Source organism: Lygodium microphyllum, chromosome 1, assembly GCF_053477565.2.
Source record: "Lygodium microphyllum isolate KBCC chromosome 1, Lygodium_microphyllum_v1.1.10, whole genome shotgun sequence".
Taxonomy (NCBI): domain Eukaryota; kingdom Viridiplantae; phylum Streptophyta; class Polypodiopsida; order Schizaeales; family Lygodiaceae; genus Lygodium; species Lygodium microphyllum.
The window spans coordinates 62,354,101-62,373,068 of NC_141135.1; positions in this window are offsets into that span (position 1 = coordinate 62,354,101).

Consider the following 18,968-nt stretch of genomic DNA (forward strand, 5'->3'; position numbering starts at 1 on the left):
TGGTTGCATATATACTACTACTACTCATAGAAGAAACCTTAAAATAGTTATTATGCTCAAATATATGCTTGTTAGAGCAGAAATAGTTATTATGCTCAAACATATGCTTGTTAGAGCAGAAATTTATTCCTAAGACTATTCTAAGGATGAAAGAGGATTAATGATAAAAGAGTATTATTCCTTGCAAGTGATTTTATATTATATTTTTTAATTAAAATTGATAGTTGAAGATGAGTTTCCTAAGAGATCTTGTGGTGATGCTATTTTAGTTTTTGTGAAGCATATGAATGATGCTGTTTTAGTTTTTTGTATTTGTCTTTTTAAGAAGAGATTGATTTTTATGGAATATCCAAAGTTATTTTTGGATTTACGTTATGAAAAACGAATGTTTTTCTAACTGATAGGCTGATTGCCTTCGTTGTATACTTGCGTGGTGGAGGCTAGGACAGCCCCATGTATGAGAGGTCTCTTTGTAGGAAGAACATTATGCTAGGAGGCGCAAGTGTGCTAGGGTTCTCTAGCCATATATCCCTTAGGTTTGTTGAGGATCGGCCTAACCCCTATGAGCCTAGGATGAGCTTATTGTAAGGTTTTATTTCCTTTCTCTCTTTCTCTTCCTCTCTCATTTCTTCTCCCTCCCTCACCCTCACCCTCTCTTTCTCTCTTTCCCTATTATGTTTAATGATTTTTCTCTCTTTTTCTCTCTCCTCTCCCTCTCTCATTTCCTTTTCTCTCTTTCTCTCCCTCTCTCATTTCCTCTCCCTCCCTCACCCTTTCTCTCTTTCTCTCTCTCTCTCTCTCATTTGCTCTCCCTCCCTCACCCTCACCCTCTCTTTCTCTCTTTCCCTATTATGTTTAATGATTTTTCTTTCTTTTTCTCTCTCCTCTCCCTCTCTCATTTTTTTCTCTCTCCTCTTCCTCTTTCCCTCCCTCACCCTTTCTCTCTTTCTCTCCCTCTCTCATTTCCTCTCCCTCCCTCACCCTCACCCTCTCTTTCTCTCTTTCCTCTCTCCTCTCCCTCTCTCATTTCCTTTCCTCTCCCTCCTCTCCCTCTCTCATTTTTCTCTCTTTTTCTCTCTCCTCTCCCTCTCTCATTTCCTCTCCCTCCCTCACCCTTTCTCTCTTTCTCTCCCTCTCATTTCCTCTCCCTCCCTCACCCTCACCCTCTCTTTCTCTCTTTCCCTATTATGTTTAATGATTTTTCTCTCTTTTTCTCTCTCCTCTCCCTCTCTCATTTTTTTTCTCTCCTCTTCCTCTCTCCCTCCCTCACCCTTTCTCTCTTTCTCTCCCTCTCTCATTCCTCTCTCTCCCTCACCCTCACTCTCTCTTTCTCTCTTTCCTTACTAGGTTTAATGATTTTTCTCTCTTCTCTCCCTCTCTCATTTTTTCTCTCTCCTCTCCCTCTCTCATTTCCTCTCCCTCCCTCACCCTCACCCTCTCCTTTTGTCTTTCCCTATTAGGTTTAATGATTTTTCTATCTTTTCTCTCTCCTCTCCCTCTCTCATTTTCTTTTCTCTCTTCCTCTCCCTCTCTCATTTCCTCTCCCTCCCTCACCTCACCCTCTCTCTCTCTTTCTCTCTTTCCCTATTATGTTTAACATGTTTTTTTCTTTTTCTCTCTCCTCTCCTTCTCTCATTTTTTCTCTCTCCTCTCCCTTTGTCATTTATTCTCTCCTCTCCCTCTCTCATTTCCTTTTGCTTTCTTCCTCTCCCTCTCTCATTTCTTCTCTCTCCCTCACCCTCACTCTTACCCTCTCCCTCTCTTTTACTCTTTCCCTATTATGTATAACATCTTTTCTCTCTTTTTTTCTCTCCTCTCCTTCTCTCATTTTTTTCTCTCTTCTGTCCCTCTCTCATTTCCTTTTGCTCTCTTCCTCTCCCTCTCTTTCTCTCTTCCCCTATTATGTTTAATGTTTTTTCTCTCTCCTCTCCCTCTCTCATTTCCTTTTCTCTCTTCCTCTCCCTCTCTCATTTCTTCTCCCTCCCTCACCCTCACCCTCACCATCTCTTTCTCTCTTTCCCTATTATGTTTAACACATTTTCTCTCTTTTTGTATGTCCTCTCATTCTCTTATTTTCTCTCTCTCCTCTCTCTCTCTCTCATTTCCTTTCGCTCTCTTCCTCTCCCTCTCTCATTTCTTCTCCCTCCCTCACCCTCACCCTCTATTTCTCTCTTTCCCTATTATGATTAATGTTTTTTTTTCTCTTATCCTCTCCCTCTCTTTCTCTCTTTCAATGTTTCCCTCTCCCTCCCTCTCTCATTTCCCTATTATGTTTAATGTCTCCCTCTTCCTCTCTCTCCCCCTCTCCCATTTCCTCTCCCTCTCCCTCTCTCTCTCTTTCTCTCTCCCTCGCTCTCCCTCGCTCTCCCTCTCCCTCGCTCTCCCTCGCTCTCCCTCTCCCTCTCTTTCTCTCTCATTTCCTCTCCCTCTCTCAATACACACGTATTATACAAAAAACAAGTAAAAGAGAGAGAGAAAACTCCCTCCCCCTCTCTCATTTTCTTTCCCTCCCCCTCTCCCTCTCTTTCTCTCTCCCTCCCTCTCCCATTTCCTCCCTCTCCCTCTCCCTCTCCCTCTCCCTCTCCCTCTCTTTCTCTCTCATTTCCTCTCCCTCTCTCAATATACAAGAATTATACAAAAAACAAGTAAAAGAGAGAGAGAAAACACAAAAGCAAAGCAAGAATGGACAATGCACTCACTGTAAAGACTCGAAGAAGGGTTTGGCGGCTCCTCTTCGCGACAACAACTTCTCTTTGCCCTCCGTACACCTCCTCTTCTTCTTCGCGAACGGTGGGGGCGGCGGCAGCGGCGACGGTGAGAATCCTTCTTTCTGTCTTTCTCTCCCTCTCAGCAAGATGGTCGCTCTCCCTCTTTTTCTCTCTTTCATGAATGCGTGAAAAACAATGCGCTCGGGTTTCGGCCCGCGTTTTTTTGCTCTGGGTACTATCGCTATTTGCGTCACTATTAGTGTCGCATTTGCGACGCTAATAGCAATGCAAATAGCGATGTCGCTATTTGTCATCACTAATGCCCATCGCTATAGCCTCATATCCTTGTAGTGTTGTATATATGAGGCTCACTTGCCCTACCTTACCACCTTCTCATACTCCTATTTGGCATTAGAGTCTCATGAGGAATGAACCATCACTAGCAAAGGGAGGGGCAACTAGCCTCTTCACATTCTTTGAAGAAGATGCCCCCTTTTATGCCTTGGCCCTCACCTTGGCCAAAGGATCTGAATCAAAGTCAAAGGAGGATGAGCATGACTTATCAGAAGATTCTATTCTTGGTTCTTCATTATCTCCATCTTCTTCATGAAGCCATGAGCTCCTTGTAGTTGTTGTATAGATGTCCCTTCTTTTCATAATGATAGCACTAGGCCTTTGTCTTCTTCTTCTTGTCATCCCTCTTTGAAGTTGCATATTCCTCATCATGGCCACCACGTGGAGATGGAAGCCTTCTCTATAACCTTATACATGCCTCATGCTCAAGCAACCTCAAGGACATATTTTTCTTGTTGGTTGCAAATATATCTAGGCTGGTAAAGCATTGGATAATCCATCAAACTCTGAAGGGAGTTTATGCAATACAATCCTAACTAGATGCACCTTGAGAAGAGTGGACTACACATGCTAAAGTTGATCATATATGTATGTCACATGGAGCAAGAATGATTCGAGAAGAGTATCTTGAGGCTCAAACTTCATCTATTGGAGTTGACCATAGAGAGTCACAACTTGCATGATGGATGGAGCCTCATACAACATCTACAACTTGTCCCACACCTTTGAAGCTATTATGTAGGAGGTAACCACTAGAAGGACTTATTTAGAAATGCACTGAATGAGTCGAGAATAGGAACTAGTATCATTTGAATCCTATGTAAGCACACTTTCTCTCATAGTCTTCATAGTCCCAATCAATTGGAATAAGATCTAAAATACTAGGATAGACAATACCTCTGAACACCACATATCATAAATGCTTTTGCATAAACCATGCTTTCATAATAAAACTCCATGCTAGGTAGTCAAGTCCATGAAGTTTATCTATGGAGCAACAACATAGGGAGGTGCCATTTAGAGAGGATGTGATAATAATATAAAGAAAAAAAGAGAATAAGAGAGAGAGAGAGTACAACCAAACACAATACAGTTTGCACTTGGCATGGGTTCACATGTATTGTGAAGACCGCTAATCACAAAGTGATGGTTTACAATAGGGAAATCCTAACAAAAGATAGCCACAACAAAGCCTAAAAAAGTAGTCATCCAACCTACAAGTAACAAAAATAGTGAAAATTCAAAATGCAATCAATAATAACATGAAATATATGCCATACAATAATTTAAAAACATAAAAACAAAGATACGAATAATGGAGGTGAAAAACACAAATTGCAACGATTGAAAACTAGACGATCACTAGTATAGCAGACAAGTATCACCTAGGTAACAATAGTCGTGAGAAGGCAGATCACCATTGTAGTATTGTGAGGATAGACTTACAAGAGCAAAAATTAGCACCTAGATCTTGAACATAGACAATAATACCATGTCAGAAGTGCATGTAGTAATGGAAACATAGAAGAGTGCTATTATAGACCGCATAACATAGGAGAGAAGAAAGAGAAACCATGATAAGATAAAAATGGAAGATCACAATAAAGGGAGAGCTTAGAGTTATACTCGAAAAATGGAATCCATATACCAAGACACGAGACAATCATGTGCAACATTGAATCATTGATGACTGTGTGAGCACTAGCCCTAATTCCCAATCTCTAACAAGACTTGCTTTGGAAGTTTGCAAATAAGAAGTAATAATAGATTGAGGAGGAAAGAGTATAGGCCATAAATAAGCCACAAAATAGGAAAAGTCTGCCAGCAAATAAAATTGCAAAAAAGAACTCCAATGTCTAGCCCAGTAAACCACACCCTTAGTCACTCATGAACTAACTAATATGTTAATAGCTTTGTGTAGATTTGGGATATACCACTACTACAAATGTTTCAAAGACAATAGAGATTTGATTTGCCTTGAGGTGATCAGACTTCATAAAAATAGAGGTTTAGAGCAAGTGATTAGGAGTTGAGAGATGGTGTAAACATACTTACAATGGTGTAAACACACTTACAACTACTGTAACACGTAGAATCTATTTGATATGAAAGTTTGAAGTAGCAAAATAGGGCACTAATTTTTGGAGATATTAGGGAAGATTACATCTGGGACATAACACCTCGTAAGGAGAATGGATTACACAATTAGAATCCTTTCGTTCTCTAAATCACACACCTCCCTCGATTTTTTCTCTCTCATGAATTTGAAAGTTTAGAGTTTCTTGCCAAAAGGAAAAGGTTTATATAGATGTTTGGGAGAGAAAGGGGAAGAGATAGCCCAACATGCTTTTCCTCTTTTTTAATCATTCTATTTGAATTATTGAGTATGCCTTCTTCCAAAAAGCCAATTTATTTTTAGCTTATCTATTTCTATCCAAGAGCTTAATTCAATTTTATTTTTCTACTCTATTTTTTCTTTATCCTATTATCTTATTACTCCAAAATTGCTTTTTCTCTCTATATCTTGGGGCAAGGCCTAGTGCGCTCACAATGTTAGATTAATATGTCGTAAAATTGTAGAGTGATTAATTTTTTGAGATGAATGCATCTAATTAATTTGAAATTTTAAAAGTTTAATATTAATTTTTTCATGTTAAAATGTGTGGCATTTTTTGTTTTTAAATCATATGGGTTAAATCATAACTAGTTGCTTATCATCAAGTATATGTTTGGGATTACGGATTTGGGTAGGCTTATATAAAATATATTTTGCACAAGATGGAGTTGCAATTTAAGCTTGTAAGATTGCTTTCCCATCACTTTGATTGACTTTGTAAGATCCTTAATACCTCAAACTAAGCTTCTTGTATTACCCCAAGGTTAATAAGCCCTTTTCATATCACACCCTTAGGAGAGCCATGTCACCTTCCCTAAAGTTTTGAATCGTCCTTTTGAGGATTGCATAGGATTTTTGCCGATCTTGGGTAGCTTTAATATCGTGTCAGGTAGCTATAATTTGTTGGTCTATGTCTTCAAGCATAACGTTGGCTCCTTCCACCATCAGAGTGGGGTCTGAAAAGTTATAAGGTGTACACATTCTTGCCCATAGAAAGCTTGAAATGGAGACATGTTGATTGTTTTTTGCAGTCAACAATGTAGGCAAATTTCACAAGATGTAAATGTTTGATCCACTATCTCGGTTCTCTAATATAGTAAGATCTTACGATGTCTTCGATGATTTGTATCACCCTCTCAATTGGGCTACTATCCAATTGTGGATGAGAATCAGTACTAAAGTAGAGTTGTCTTTCAATGGCTTGAAATAAATAAGTCCAAAAATTTGAGGTGAATTTTGAGTCTCTATCATGCTAATTGTACTCCTTGGAAGACCATGAACTCTAAATATCTCATTGAAAAGGTATCAAGAAATATCAAATTATTTGTAAGTGGTCTTGATTGGAATTAGTTGGGAACCAATCAAGTGACTTTGGCTATATTGTTTACCAGTCTCATGATAGAATCATATCCATTAACAAAAGTAGGTAATTCAACTATAAAGTCCATGCTTATCGATCCCTACTTTATCTTTGGAATGTCCAATGATTGTAGTTCTCTAGGCATCTTGATTCTTTCGACCTTGGCCCATTGGCAAGTTAGACAATAGATTGCATATTGCACTATATCTCTTTTCAGCCCTTGGCCAATGATAGCTTCTATGAACTACATTAAGAGTCTTAGTCTATCTTAGATATCCACAATTGGGCTATCATGTGCCTCTAATGGCTTGGTATACAAGATCAAGGGACATGTTTACCAAGTATTGACACATAATTTGAAAATCAAACCCGTGTAGAATTTCTATCCACCTTCTTATGCCTCATGTTTAGGTTAGCTTAGGTGAAAATCGGGGAAAATCCATTTAAGACTCATAGGGTCCACACTAGAGTGAACCATTTTCTCAATAGATAATGTCTCCATAATTTCAAGCATGACTTAATGCACGTTCCTCAAGATCATGTCTAGCATAATTGGAGTCATAGGGGTTCTACTTTCATGAGGTGTAAGCCCTAGGTCATACTTCTTTTGTTGATACTCCTTTGATTAGAAGTCCACCTGCATCAATGATCACTTGAAATGGTCGGGTGAAGTCAGGGAGTTTCAATATTGTGGTAGTAGTTATGGCTTTCTTAAGTTTATCAAATCTCTCTTGGTGTTTGACTACCCATATGAAAATGGTGTTCTTCTTTAAGAGATTGGTCAAAGGTGTTGCTACTATGAGGGAAATAATCCTTGAAAAAGATTTGATATTATCCTATCAGTTCCAAAAATCATCAAATTTCCTTCACTGTCTTAAGTATTGACCAAATCAAGTTGTCCTTTACTTTTGTGGGGTCTATTGAGATTCCATCAACATAGATTATATATCCTACATATTCAAGTTTGTCCAAGAAGAATATGCACATGCATTAGTCAGCGAAAATGGCATTACAAAGATTTCATAGCATCCATATCTAATATTGAAGGTGGACTTTGGGATATCCTATTCTCCTTGATTTGCATTTGATATCTAGATCTCAAGTCTATGTCCAAAAAGTCATTGGCTATGTGTAGTGAGTCTAGGAGAACATTAATTCTAAATATGGATACTTGTTCTTGACCATCACTTGATTTAGCCCTCTAGAGTCAATATAGAGCCTGAAGGATCCATCTTTTTTCTTTTGGAAAAGAATAAACACACCACAAGTTGAATTTCTTGGGGATGGATGAACCCTTAATCAATTTACTTTGTTGTTCCTTAAGTTTTATGGCTTTGGCTACAAGTATCTTACATAGTCCTTTGGATATCAGTTTGATACCCGAAGTTAGTTCTATTTTACAATCACTTCTTGGTTGGGGCAATTGAGTCAACTTTTTTGGGATGACATCTTTGAAAACATTGATCTAGTAGGTAATGTGCCTTCTTTGGTCTTCTCAACCTTGTTTTTCCAGACCCTATAAATTGGTTGTCCATTCCTCAACACTTTTGGAGTCAACTTTCCTTGGTTAGTTGGTTCTCCTAGCTTTTCCATGTGTCTTTATGGTGTTCCCTTCAAAGTCTTGGAATATGGCTTTCTCTTTCTCATAAAGAATCTAGGCTTTATCTTTCTTGAGACAATCCATGCCCAAGCTATAGTTATAGTCATTAGTATCATAATGATAGAATTTGAAATACAATTTTAGTTTTCCGGATGTCTAGTTGGAATTGAACTTTCCTCTAGTTTCAATAGAAGTAATTCTCTTCCCACTATCCAATTCTACTACCATTTTCTTTGCTTTCCTAGATTCTAGATGTATTGTCTTTTGTGCAACAAAAGAATAAGTACTTCTTGTCAAGATTGTGGGAGAGAAGGAAGGAGTCTCGCTTGAAGCTTTCTTGCTTGCACAATGGGGGAAGACACACAAGGGTGGAGGCTGAAAACAGTTTTCCTCTTCTTAGTTGTGTAAGCCAAAAGAACTCAAAGTACAAAGAAATAGAAGAACCCTCTATATGGGTCTCAAACCAAACTCAACTAACTAAGGTGGCATACTAACTGAGCCACGAACTAGAGTAGATAAGGATAGCTATCATGTAGCTATTATTCATGGGCGGTGTACCAACCGCATCTGCAACTGACAAGTCGGTGACATAAATATACAACGGTCACCCTGGGGTATCACGAGTGGAGCTCGATATCTCAACACTCCCCCTCGAGCTCAATCCCAATTCCTGCACACCAAGCAGGTCTCTGAACTTGCGCAGCTTCTCTGCGCCCAATGCCTTCGTGAATATGTCAGCTACCTGATCCTCTGTGCTGACATAAACTAGATCAATAAGACCTAGTAAAACCCTCTCTCGCACATAGTGATAATGCACCTCAATGTGCTTTGTTCTAGCATGATAGACTGGGTTATTTGCCAAGTGTATACTACTCATGTTGTCACAATAAATGACAACTGGCCCATCTGTAGATTGATGCATATCATAAAGTAGCTTATGCAACCAAGCTACCTCACATGCAGCCATTGCTGCACCCCTGTACTCAGCCTCTGTGCTCGACAAGGCAACTGTAGGCTGTTTCTTGCTGCTCCAAGTGACTGCAGCACTCCCAAAAGAGAACACATATCCACTGGTAGATCGTCTATCAGAAATACTACCAGCCCAATCAGCATCAGTGTATCCATGCAACTGTATCTGAACCCCAGTCTCATAAAATAGTCCATACTGCAATGTGGACTTCACATACCTGAGTATGCGTCTAGCTGCATCCAAATGTGGTTTCCTTGGAGCCTGCATAAACTGACTTACCAATCCAACAGCATAGCTCAAATCTGGCCTGGTAATAGTCATATAAATCAAACTTCCTACTATGCGTCTGTACATAGTAGGGTCTTCCAGAAGCTCACCTGCATCTGTGCTCAGCTTCACATTCTGCTCCAAAGGAACTGAAATAGGCTTACAGCCTGTCATCCCATATTTGGACAGCATGTCCAATCCATACTGCCTCTGCAAGAGCTGTATCCCACTTGGTGATCTAATCACCTCAATGCCCAAGAAATAACGCAGCTCTCCCAAATCCTTCATCTCAAACTTCTGCTTCAATAGCATTTTCACATGAAGGATATCTTCATCACTGTCACCTGTCATAATCAAATCATCAACATAAATGACAAGCAGCATAATACCTTTCTCTGTTTTTCTCACATAAAGTGAGAAATCTGCCTTGGAAATCTGAAAGCCAATAGTGACAAGATACTGTCCTATCTTGTCAGACCATGCTCTAGGTGCTTGCTTCAAGCCATACAAGGCTTTCTTCAACCTGCAAACAAACTCAGGATGAACAGCATGCACATAACCTGGTGGCTGCTCCATATAGACCTCTTCTTGCAAATCACCATGCAAGAAGGCATTCTTTACATCCATCTGATGTAAAGACCATCCCTTTGATGCAGCCATAGCAATGACCGCTCTTACGGTTGCCATCCTTACAACCGGACTGAATGTTTCTTCATAGTCAATGCCATATGTTTGTGCATACCCCTTGACTACTAATCTTGCCTTGTATCTGTTCACAGAACCATCTGCATTGTGCTTCACCTTATAAACCCACTTACAGCCAATTGCATTCTTACCTTTAGGCAAAGGTACTAACTCCCATGTAGCATTTGCTTCCAAGGCATCCATTTCTTCATCCATGGCTTTCTCCCATTTTTCTTTTCCCATGGCTTCCTCAAAAGAAGTGGGTTCTGGTTCCTGTATCACTTTGACCATATATGCATAGTGAATGGCTGTAAATCCATCATATTTCAGCCTATCCACAGGATATCTAGCTCTCGTAGACCTGCGCAAAGTAGGTTCACTCCCAGGTGCTCTCAAAACATCCCTGGTCTTCCTTACTCCAGGTGTAACAATAGAAGGAATACCCAACTCATCATCAATGCTCTGTTCTGAGCCACTGGATTCACCATCCACATAAGAGTGACCTGCATTCACATCAAACATGGGCTGATCAACCTTCTCTTTTCCTTTTCGTGATACCTGCATACCACTATCTGCATTACTTTGAGAAGATTCTCCTGATCTCAATCTGCCTGTCCATGGCGAAGAATGTGAACCACTGCTAGAGGACGCTCCAGGTCCACTAATATTTTGTGACTGCTGCTGTGAATTCTGTGTAGCATTACCATTTTGTGCATCTTCATCATCAATCACATTTACTGGTTTATACCAGCTACTCATCTCATCAAAAACAACATCTCTGCTCACTGTAAACTTACGAGTAGAAGGGTTATAGCATCTATACCCTTTTTGCTGCAGAGAGTAACCAATAAAGATGCACTTCTCAGCTTTTGGATCCAACTTGGATCTCAGCTCATCTGGCACATGTACATAGGCAATGCAACCAAAAATTTTCAAATGAGAAATATCTGGTTTCCTACCAGTATACCTCTCCTCTGGAGTCATTCCATGTATTGCTGCAGTGGGAGTCCTGTTCATTATGTAGACTGCTGTAGCAACTGCTTCAGCCCAATAAAAAATGGCAAGTCTTTTTCATTGAGCATGGCACGAGATACCTCTCCAATATGCCTGTTTTTCCTTTCTGCAATTCCATTTTGTTGTGGGGTATAACTGCATGAATATTGCTGCTTTATGCCATGCTCCTGCAAGAACTTTGCAAACTCATTTGAGAGGTACTCTCCCCCTCCATCTGACCTTAGGCATTTTATCTGCAAGCCTGTTTCTTTTTCAACCATAGCTTTAAGAGTTTTGAAATGCCCAAAAACTTCACTCTTCTTTTTCATAAAATACACCCAAACTTTTCTGCTATAGTCATCAATAAAACTGACAAAATAATGACAGCCTCCAAGAGATGCAGCTTTAGTTGTCCACACATCAGAGTGAATTAATTCCAATGGCTTCTCACTCTCTTGAACATGTCTAGTAAATGGTTTCCTTGCCTGTTTTCCAAACTGACAGGCTTCACATACCTTATGGATTTCTGCAACCTTGAATTTGGGCAATCCTGCAACAATATTTTGGGCCTGCGTTGATTTAAGTCGCTGTACATTAACATGACCAATGCGTTTATGCCAGATATCAATATCTGCAACTACACCGGTCCCATGTGCAAACATTGCTGCACTCAATTCAGACATGTCTGCATCCAACGTAAACATTCTGCCCTTCTTCTTTCCTTTTGCTATCAAGCGACCTTTATTTTTCATATCCTCAACAAAGCATCCATGAGGATTAAATCTGACCTGCAAGCCCTGTTCAACCATTTGACCAACTGAAACCAGATTCTTGGTAATATTTGGGACATGAAATACATCGGACAGGTATTTCTTTTTCCCACCCTGCATAGACAAGGGAATTTTTCCAATCTGCACAATAGGATGTGCAGTATCATCACCAGTCTCCACAAATCCTGGTTTTTCCATTTTCCTTGCATCCTCCATCCATTCTGCATGACCTGTCATGTGGTTTGATGCACCTGAGTCAACATACCATACATCATTGCTTTCTTCTGCACTTGTCATAGAATTGTTCATGTGCTGCACCATGAACAAATGCTCATTTCTGTCATCACCCTGTCTACTAGAAGATGCATAATTCCCTTGTTGCAGTTTTCCATTCATGATGTCATTCTGCTTTTTATAGCAGTCTTTAGCCATATGACCCATTTTACCACAATATTAGCATTCAACATTACTGTTTGCATTTTGGCCTCTTTGCCATCCACCACGACCTCTTTGGCTCCCCCTGCCTCTAGAGTTACCACGTCCTCCTCCATAGGACTGGTTTTCTTGAGTTTGCTGCATATTCTGATTTCTGCCACGGCCTCCAAATCGGCCTCCTCTACCTCTGCCTCTACCTCTTCCAGCATTTGAGTAGAAGACAGCTTCTTTTGAAGTTCCTCCTGAAGAAGATGCACCACCATTTCTCTGTTCCTCAGAAATTAGAAGAGCAATCAACTCCTCAAAATCAGGAAATCTTTCACGAACTGAAATGGATGTCCGAAACTGTGCATAATCCTTTCCTAGACCATTCAAGGTCACGGAAACTAAATCATCATCTTCCACTGGCGACCCAATGGAAGCAAGTGCATCTGCAATCTTCTTCACCTTCATGTGGTAGTCGTTGATGCTCATACTTTCTCTTTGCACATTATGCAACTCTTGCTTGAGCTGCATTTTTCTGGCTTGCGTATTTGTGCTATACATCTTTGACAGAGTATCCCATGCCTCCTTTGGCGTACTTGCATCCTGAATATGCACAATCATAGAGTCTGAAATGCTGATAGACAGCCAATACATAACTTTCCTGGCTCTCTCATGCCATGCTTTAAATGCCTGCATTTGCTGTTGATTGGGAACATCAGGAAGAACTGGTTCTTCTTCATTTCCTGCAACAAATTCCCAATATCCTTTTCCCATAAGGAAATTCGTCATTCTAAACTTCCATGCTTGGAAGTTGTTCTTGTCAAGCTTTTCAGTGACAATCTGTGAAAGAGAATCAGATGCCATTACAGAAGACTGCAAAAAATTCTGTCACTGCAAAAACCACAACTTCACCCTCACAAGGGAAAATCTGCAAAACTGGCGAAAGTGGTATTTAACCACACAGTCACTTCCTAGTGACGATTTTGCATCAACAGGCAACAGGGATGATTCTGTAACTCCCAATGTCTCTGCGCACAAGCATACGATGCAATTTCTACAGAACCTTTTCACCGACCTGTAGAACAGTGGCTGCACAGCATAAAACTGGGCCTTTTCCTGAGTGCGTGCAGAAAACTTCCGCCTCCAAAACAGGCCCCGAAATGGCCTCAAATAAAAAAAACAGGGTCGCCGAGAGCTAAAGATCTCTCCCGCAGCATATACTGCCCTCTTGCTTCACCGCGAAGGGCGTCTCAACCTGAGACAATGCACTCCTGCACTTTCCGGCTGTGCTACCTGCAGAGATCTGCTCCCAAAACAGGAAATGAAAGCAACACTGCTCCTCTTACCAGACCACCGCGAGCTTGGCTTGCTTTCTTGAGCTCCTTACCACGAACAAGGCTCTGATACCATGTCAAGATTGTGGGAGAGAAGGAAGGAGTCTCGCTTGAAGCTTTCTTGCTTGCACAATGGGGGAAGACACACAAGGGTGGAGGCTGAAAACAGTTTTCCTCTTCTTAGTTGTGTAAGCCAAAAGAACTCAAAGTACAAAGAAATAGAAGAACCCTCTATATGGGTCTCAAACCAAACTCAACTAACTAAGGTGGCATACTAACTGAGCCACGAACTAGAGTAGATAAGGATAGCTATCATGTAGCTATTATTCATGGGCGGTGTACCAACCGCATCTGCAACTGACAAGTCGGTGACATAAATATACAACGGTCACCCTGGCGTATCACGAGTGGAGCTCGATATCTCAACACTTCTATAATGATGAATCAAAATTTTGAATGACCTACCCAAATAAGTCATTGGATGAATAATAGAGCATTGGTGGTTCACTTTTTTGTTCTCAGTAGTTGCATATATGGATCCTCATTCAATTTACTCACCAAGATGCCCTTCAAGTTGGCCTATCATAGTGTCTATTTGATACGGAAGTGCTCTTCCACATCCTAAGTTATTATAATTATTTCCTTAGCCTCTTCTAGTTGGTTTATTTGGATTAGGATTTTGAGGATGGCTTAGGCAATCAACTCTAATGTGTCCATTCCTTTTGCATTGGCAAAATTGACTATTGGTCAACTTGTTTTGTCCTTGAATAATGGTATTAGCTTGTCCATTTCATTTGGCATTTCCATATGTGGTTTAGATAGTTTCTTCCATAGTTATTATTTATAGAGTGGTTCCTTTTGGCCATTTGAGCAATCTGCTTGGCCATAGAATTTGCTCACATGAGGGCAGTTTTCAAGGCTATTGATTTCATTGCTTTAAGATGAGTATCCAAGGGTGGATTCAACCCTTAGCAAAACCTCATAATCTATTGAGTTGCCATTATTACTTGAGAAGGCTCAAAATTTGAGTAATACCCTTCCAAGGTCAAGTTCAATTGATGAAGGCTACAGAACTTATTCATCTTGATGAATTCAAAGAATGGGAGTTAGATATCATCCTCTCATCACTTCCTCAGTTTGTTTCCAAGTCTTTAAAGCTTCAATTACTCCCTTATCACAACTTGTTTTTTGCACTAGAGCTTGGCTTTGGATAGAGGTGAGCTCACGCTCAACCGCCAAGACCCATGGACTGCTTATTGTTCAAGCGTTTCAAGCGAACACCTATGGCTATCTCTCACCTAGCCGATGCACCTTCAATCCTATCGAGGTGTAGTGAGCTTACCTTGATGCCCAAACAAGTTGCCTCCTCCCTCAAGCACACCGGTAGCTCCACAATTCATAATGCGAGCTCAAGCAACCTCAAGCCTCCACCTTCAAGCTCCATCCTCCATAGCTGTGTGCGAGACAAGAGAAGAGAAGAGAAGAGAAGAAGAGAGGAGATGATGGAGAGCTTCTTCTCCTTGATTCCTCATCCTCACACTCTCACTCCCTCACACTCTCACACTCCCTCTCTCAAGCATACGCAAGGAAGTAAGAAAGAGAGAAGAATATGAGCCCACTTTGCCACACACCAAAGAATGAGCTCCTCATTCACTTTTCAACTAAGCACAAAAGAAGACATGTAGATAATCTAATTTTTACAAGTACAATGGATTCTCAACCATGGACTTCATGCAATGGCACAATTATAAAAGTAAGGGGTTTCTTAGTTATTTCTAAGACTCTATAGCTTGTAGGAAAAGGTCGATATGCTCTAATAGCATTCCATTTTGGGCATGTTTCTCATGTACCATAATATGGATAGGAGGTATAACTCTAGTAACTTGATCATACACCCGATGATGCAAGGCCATTGTCTCTTCATAAATGGTTATAGTGTCATTGCTTGTTTGTACTTGGAATGGGAAGCAATGAACTAGCTCAAGTTCCTCCATCCATTAGATTCTCTTGAGATCAACTCATGTTCCAATTTGGTCGAGATTAATTGTGAAGAAGTTACAAGAAATCCTTTGCAGTATTCCTTACATATAAGTAGTTTGATGATTGGCTTGGTCTAGGGGGATGGTTGTGAGGAATCGTAGATGGCATCCATTCCATAAATTGATTATGTGCATGACCAACATCTTGAAAGACCATAGTTCACTCATCAAAAAGTAAAGTTATCCTTATTTTCTTAGGTAAGTACAAGGATCCAATAGTATAATTCATCAAGCTCTCTCATTACAAAGGTATGCAAATTAGCCTTACTTTCTAGAAATTAATAAACAAATTGGAAGATTTGAATATTGGGAAGTTCATAGTTCTTGGACTTTGCTCATTTGATGAGACCAATCCCATCAAGTGGAATAACCTTGGTATAAGAGTTTGGAGTAGAAAGATTAGATGTTAATTTTTGAAATGTTAGGAAAGATTGCATCTAGCATAGAGAGCACATTGTTATGAATGGCTCACATGGTTGGAATCATCTTTTTCTCCAAAGTACACAAGTTCATTGATTCATTCTCTATCAAAAGTTGAGAATCCATGGGTTTTTCCCAAAAGGGAAAGATTTATATAGATGTATGGGGAGAGAGGGAAATAGAGTTTGAGATGCTCTCCCCATTTTCCTCTTTTCTTGTCATTCTATTTTGGGTTTAGCTTTTTTGAGTGTACCTTCCCCCAAAAGAATCAATTTATTTTTTGCTTCTCTGTTCGGCCTAGTACACCCTTGGTGTTTGATTATTATGCTATAAAATTGTAGAGTGATTAATTTTTTGAGATAAATGCGTCTAGACTATTAACTTTTCTTGATTCCAATGTTAAATGGCCTATTTTAGAATGTGTGAGTTTTTTCATTTTTTTGATTGTACATGTCAAATTTACCAATTATGCTTGCATTGAACAATGTGTAAATATATAATTGTATCATGAACTTAACTTCCATTGACAAAATTACTTATTCAACATTTCTCTCACATTAGTTTAATTGTTTTGAAACTCACATGATTTTATGATCTGAGTTGCGTAATGGGGACATTACAAAATGTTGATAATATTGATGCTTAAGTGGCAAGCGTGTCATGTAGGATCCCTATTTGAGATAATTTCTAGTGGAGTTCCAAATCTACAACAAATGAATTCAAAAATAAAAATTGTCACTTCTTTGGCAGTGATTCTACTTGTGGAAATAGCTTCTGCCTATCTAGTCATGTAGCCCACTCCCACTATAATGTATTCATTTATCGAGCATTAGTACATGGAAGAGGGCCAATTGCATCAATATCCCACTTTTTAAACAACCCGTATGATTTAATAGGGGTTTGAGGTTCATGATTGAGCTTTTTTGGCCTTGTTCTTTGGCACACATCACAAGCCTTGCACCAGAATTGTACATTTGAATGTAGACTTGGCCAAACATACCCTGCTTGGAGCATTTTCCTACTAGTGATATCATGGAAAAATGGCCACCACATACTCCATCATTGCAAGCTTCCAAAATGTCACTAATTTTATTACAATATGGGACCTTGCAAAGAACTTGATCTTTTCCTTGACAATAGAGCTCATTGTTGATGAGTCAATATCTAACTATCTTTTGAGTTAGCCATCTTTGTTGCTCTTTAGTTTAGTGATCCGGATGCTCTCCTGTCTCTAAAAAGCAAATAATATCATGTAAATGTTCACTACCTTGAAATTTAGGATCTTGTAGCTCTGCAACTCCCACCATCTGATCTTCCATTTTTTCACTAGCTGAGGTATATGCAATTCGATTCTTATCTCTTGCAACAAAGTGTACATGTATATCTTTAAATTTCTTCATAATACTTATTACCTCTCTTAATCTAGTGGCCAAATTTCCACTCTTACAAGTCAAAGTTCCTTGAATTTGTTTGATCAATAGCATGGAATCACCAAAAACATTCAATCTATGAATCCCATTATCTAGACATCATTCTAGTCCCTTAGAAAGAGCTGCATACTCTACCTCATTGTTTGATCTCACACCTTGGAGGAAAACTCCTCTTTCCATTACCTTCTCTCCCATAGGGTTAAAAACCACTATACCTACTACTGCTTTTATTTTCTTCCTCTTACATGCTCCATCAAACTAGAGTGCAAAGGGTTCATCTCATACCTTGGGCAACTCCATTTGTGGTTGTAGCATGAGCTTGTTGTTGGTTTTTGCCTTTTTCTCATGGTATCTTTGAGGTAGCACATTGGCAAGGCACACTCGGGTTGAATCTTCCACCATTACTATAAAGTCAAATTCTTACATAATTGGATCACCCACTTAGAAATCCTTGATGAAATATCCATGTGTTGCAGGACATAGGGAAATATTTCCTCTACAGTGATAACAATGAAGCACCTTGGTAAAAGATGGGAGGGGAAGTTCTTTACACCAAACATAAAGAGCTAAAACCATCTCCTCAGCAGGAGCGTGGTTCTTCTATGTTAGTTTCATCACTCTACTAGCAAAGTAGATAGGCCTCATGAGAGAGGTCCTTGGGTCCTTTTGTAGTAGTACTACTCCTAGAGACTTTGATCATACACTAGGATTCACATAAAAATCTTGGTCCCAACATGATGATAGGATAATGGGACGAGATGCTAGGATCTCTTTTATTTTTTGAAACTAATGTTCACTCTCTTCATTCTAAGCAAGTATTTCTGCATTAGCAAGTTGCTGTGTAAGAGCAAGACCAATTGTGCTAATAGATGAATAAATTGACCTAGGTACTTGACCTTCTAGATGAAAGAAGTTAGCTCCTTAATTGAGGTAGGAGCCTGTAGTATCAAGAGAGCACAAACCTTCTTTGCATCAACTTCAATTCGATTTTCTGATACCACATGGCCTAGTAAGACCACCCTTCTTTCCCCAACGATATTTATCTATGTTCAGTTGCCTATCCATTTGTGCTAGTCTACTTAGTCCTTCATCCACTCTAGCCAAGTGGAGATCATGAGAACGGTATATAAAAAAGTCATTAAATAATATCCCAATTGACTTACTAAAGAAAGACTGAAAGACAAAGTTCATGAAATGCTGAAAGGTGGCAGGAGCATTGGTTAGGCCAAAGAGCATGATCCTATATACAAAACATCTCCAAGGAGTAATAAATTTTGTCTTTCTTTGTTCTTCTTTAGCAATTTGAATTTGAAAATATCTTGAGTATCCATCACAAATGATGTATCTTTCTTGACCAGCTACCTTGTTGAGAATCTTATCTTGAAATGGAAGAGGAAAATGATCCCTCTTCATTGCTACATTGAGTGGTTTGTGGACCACACAAACCCTCCATTTTCCATTTTTCTTAGGTGTTACAATAACTAGTGAAACCCATTCAGAATC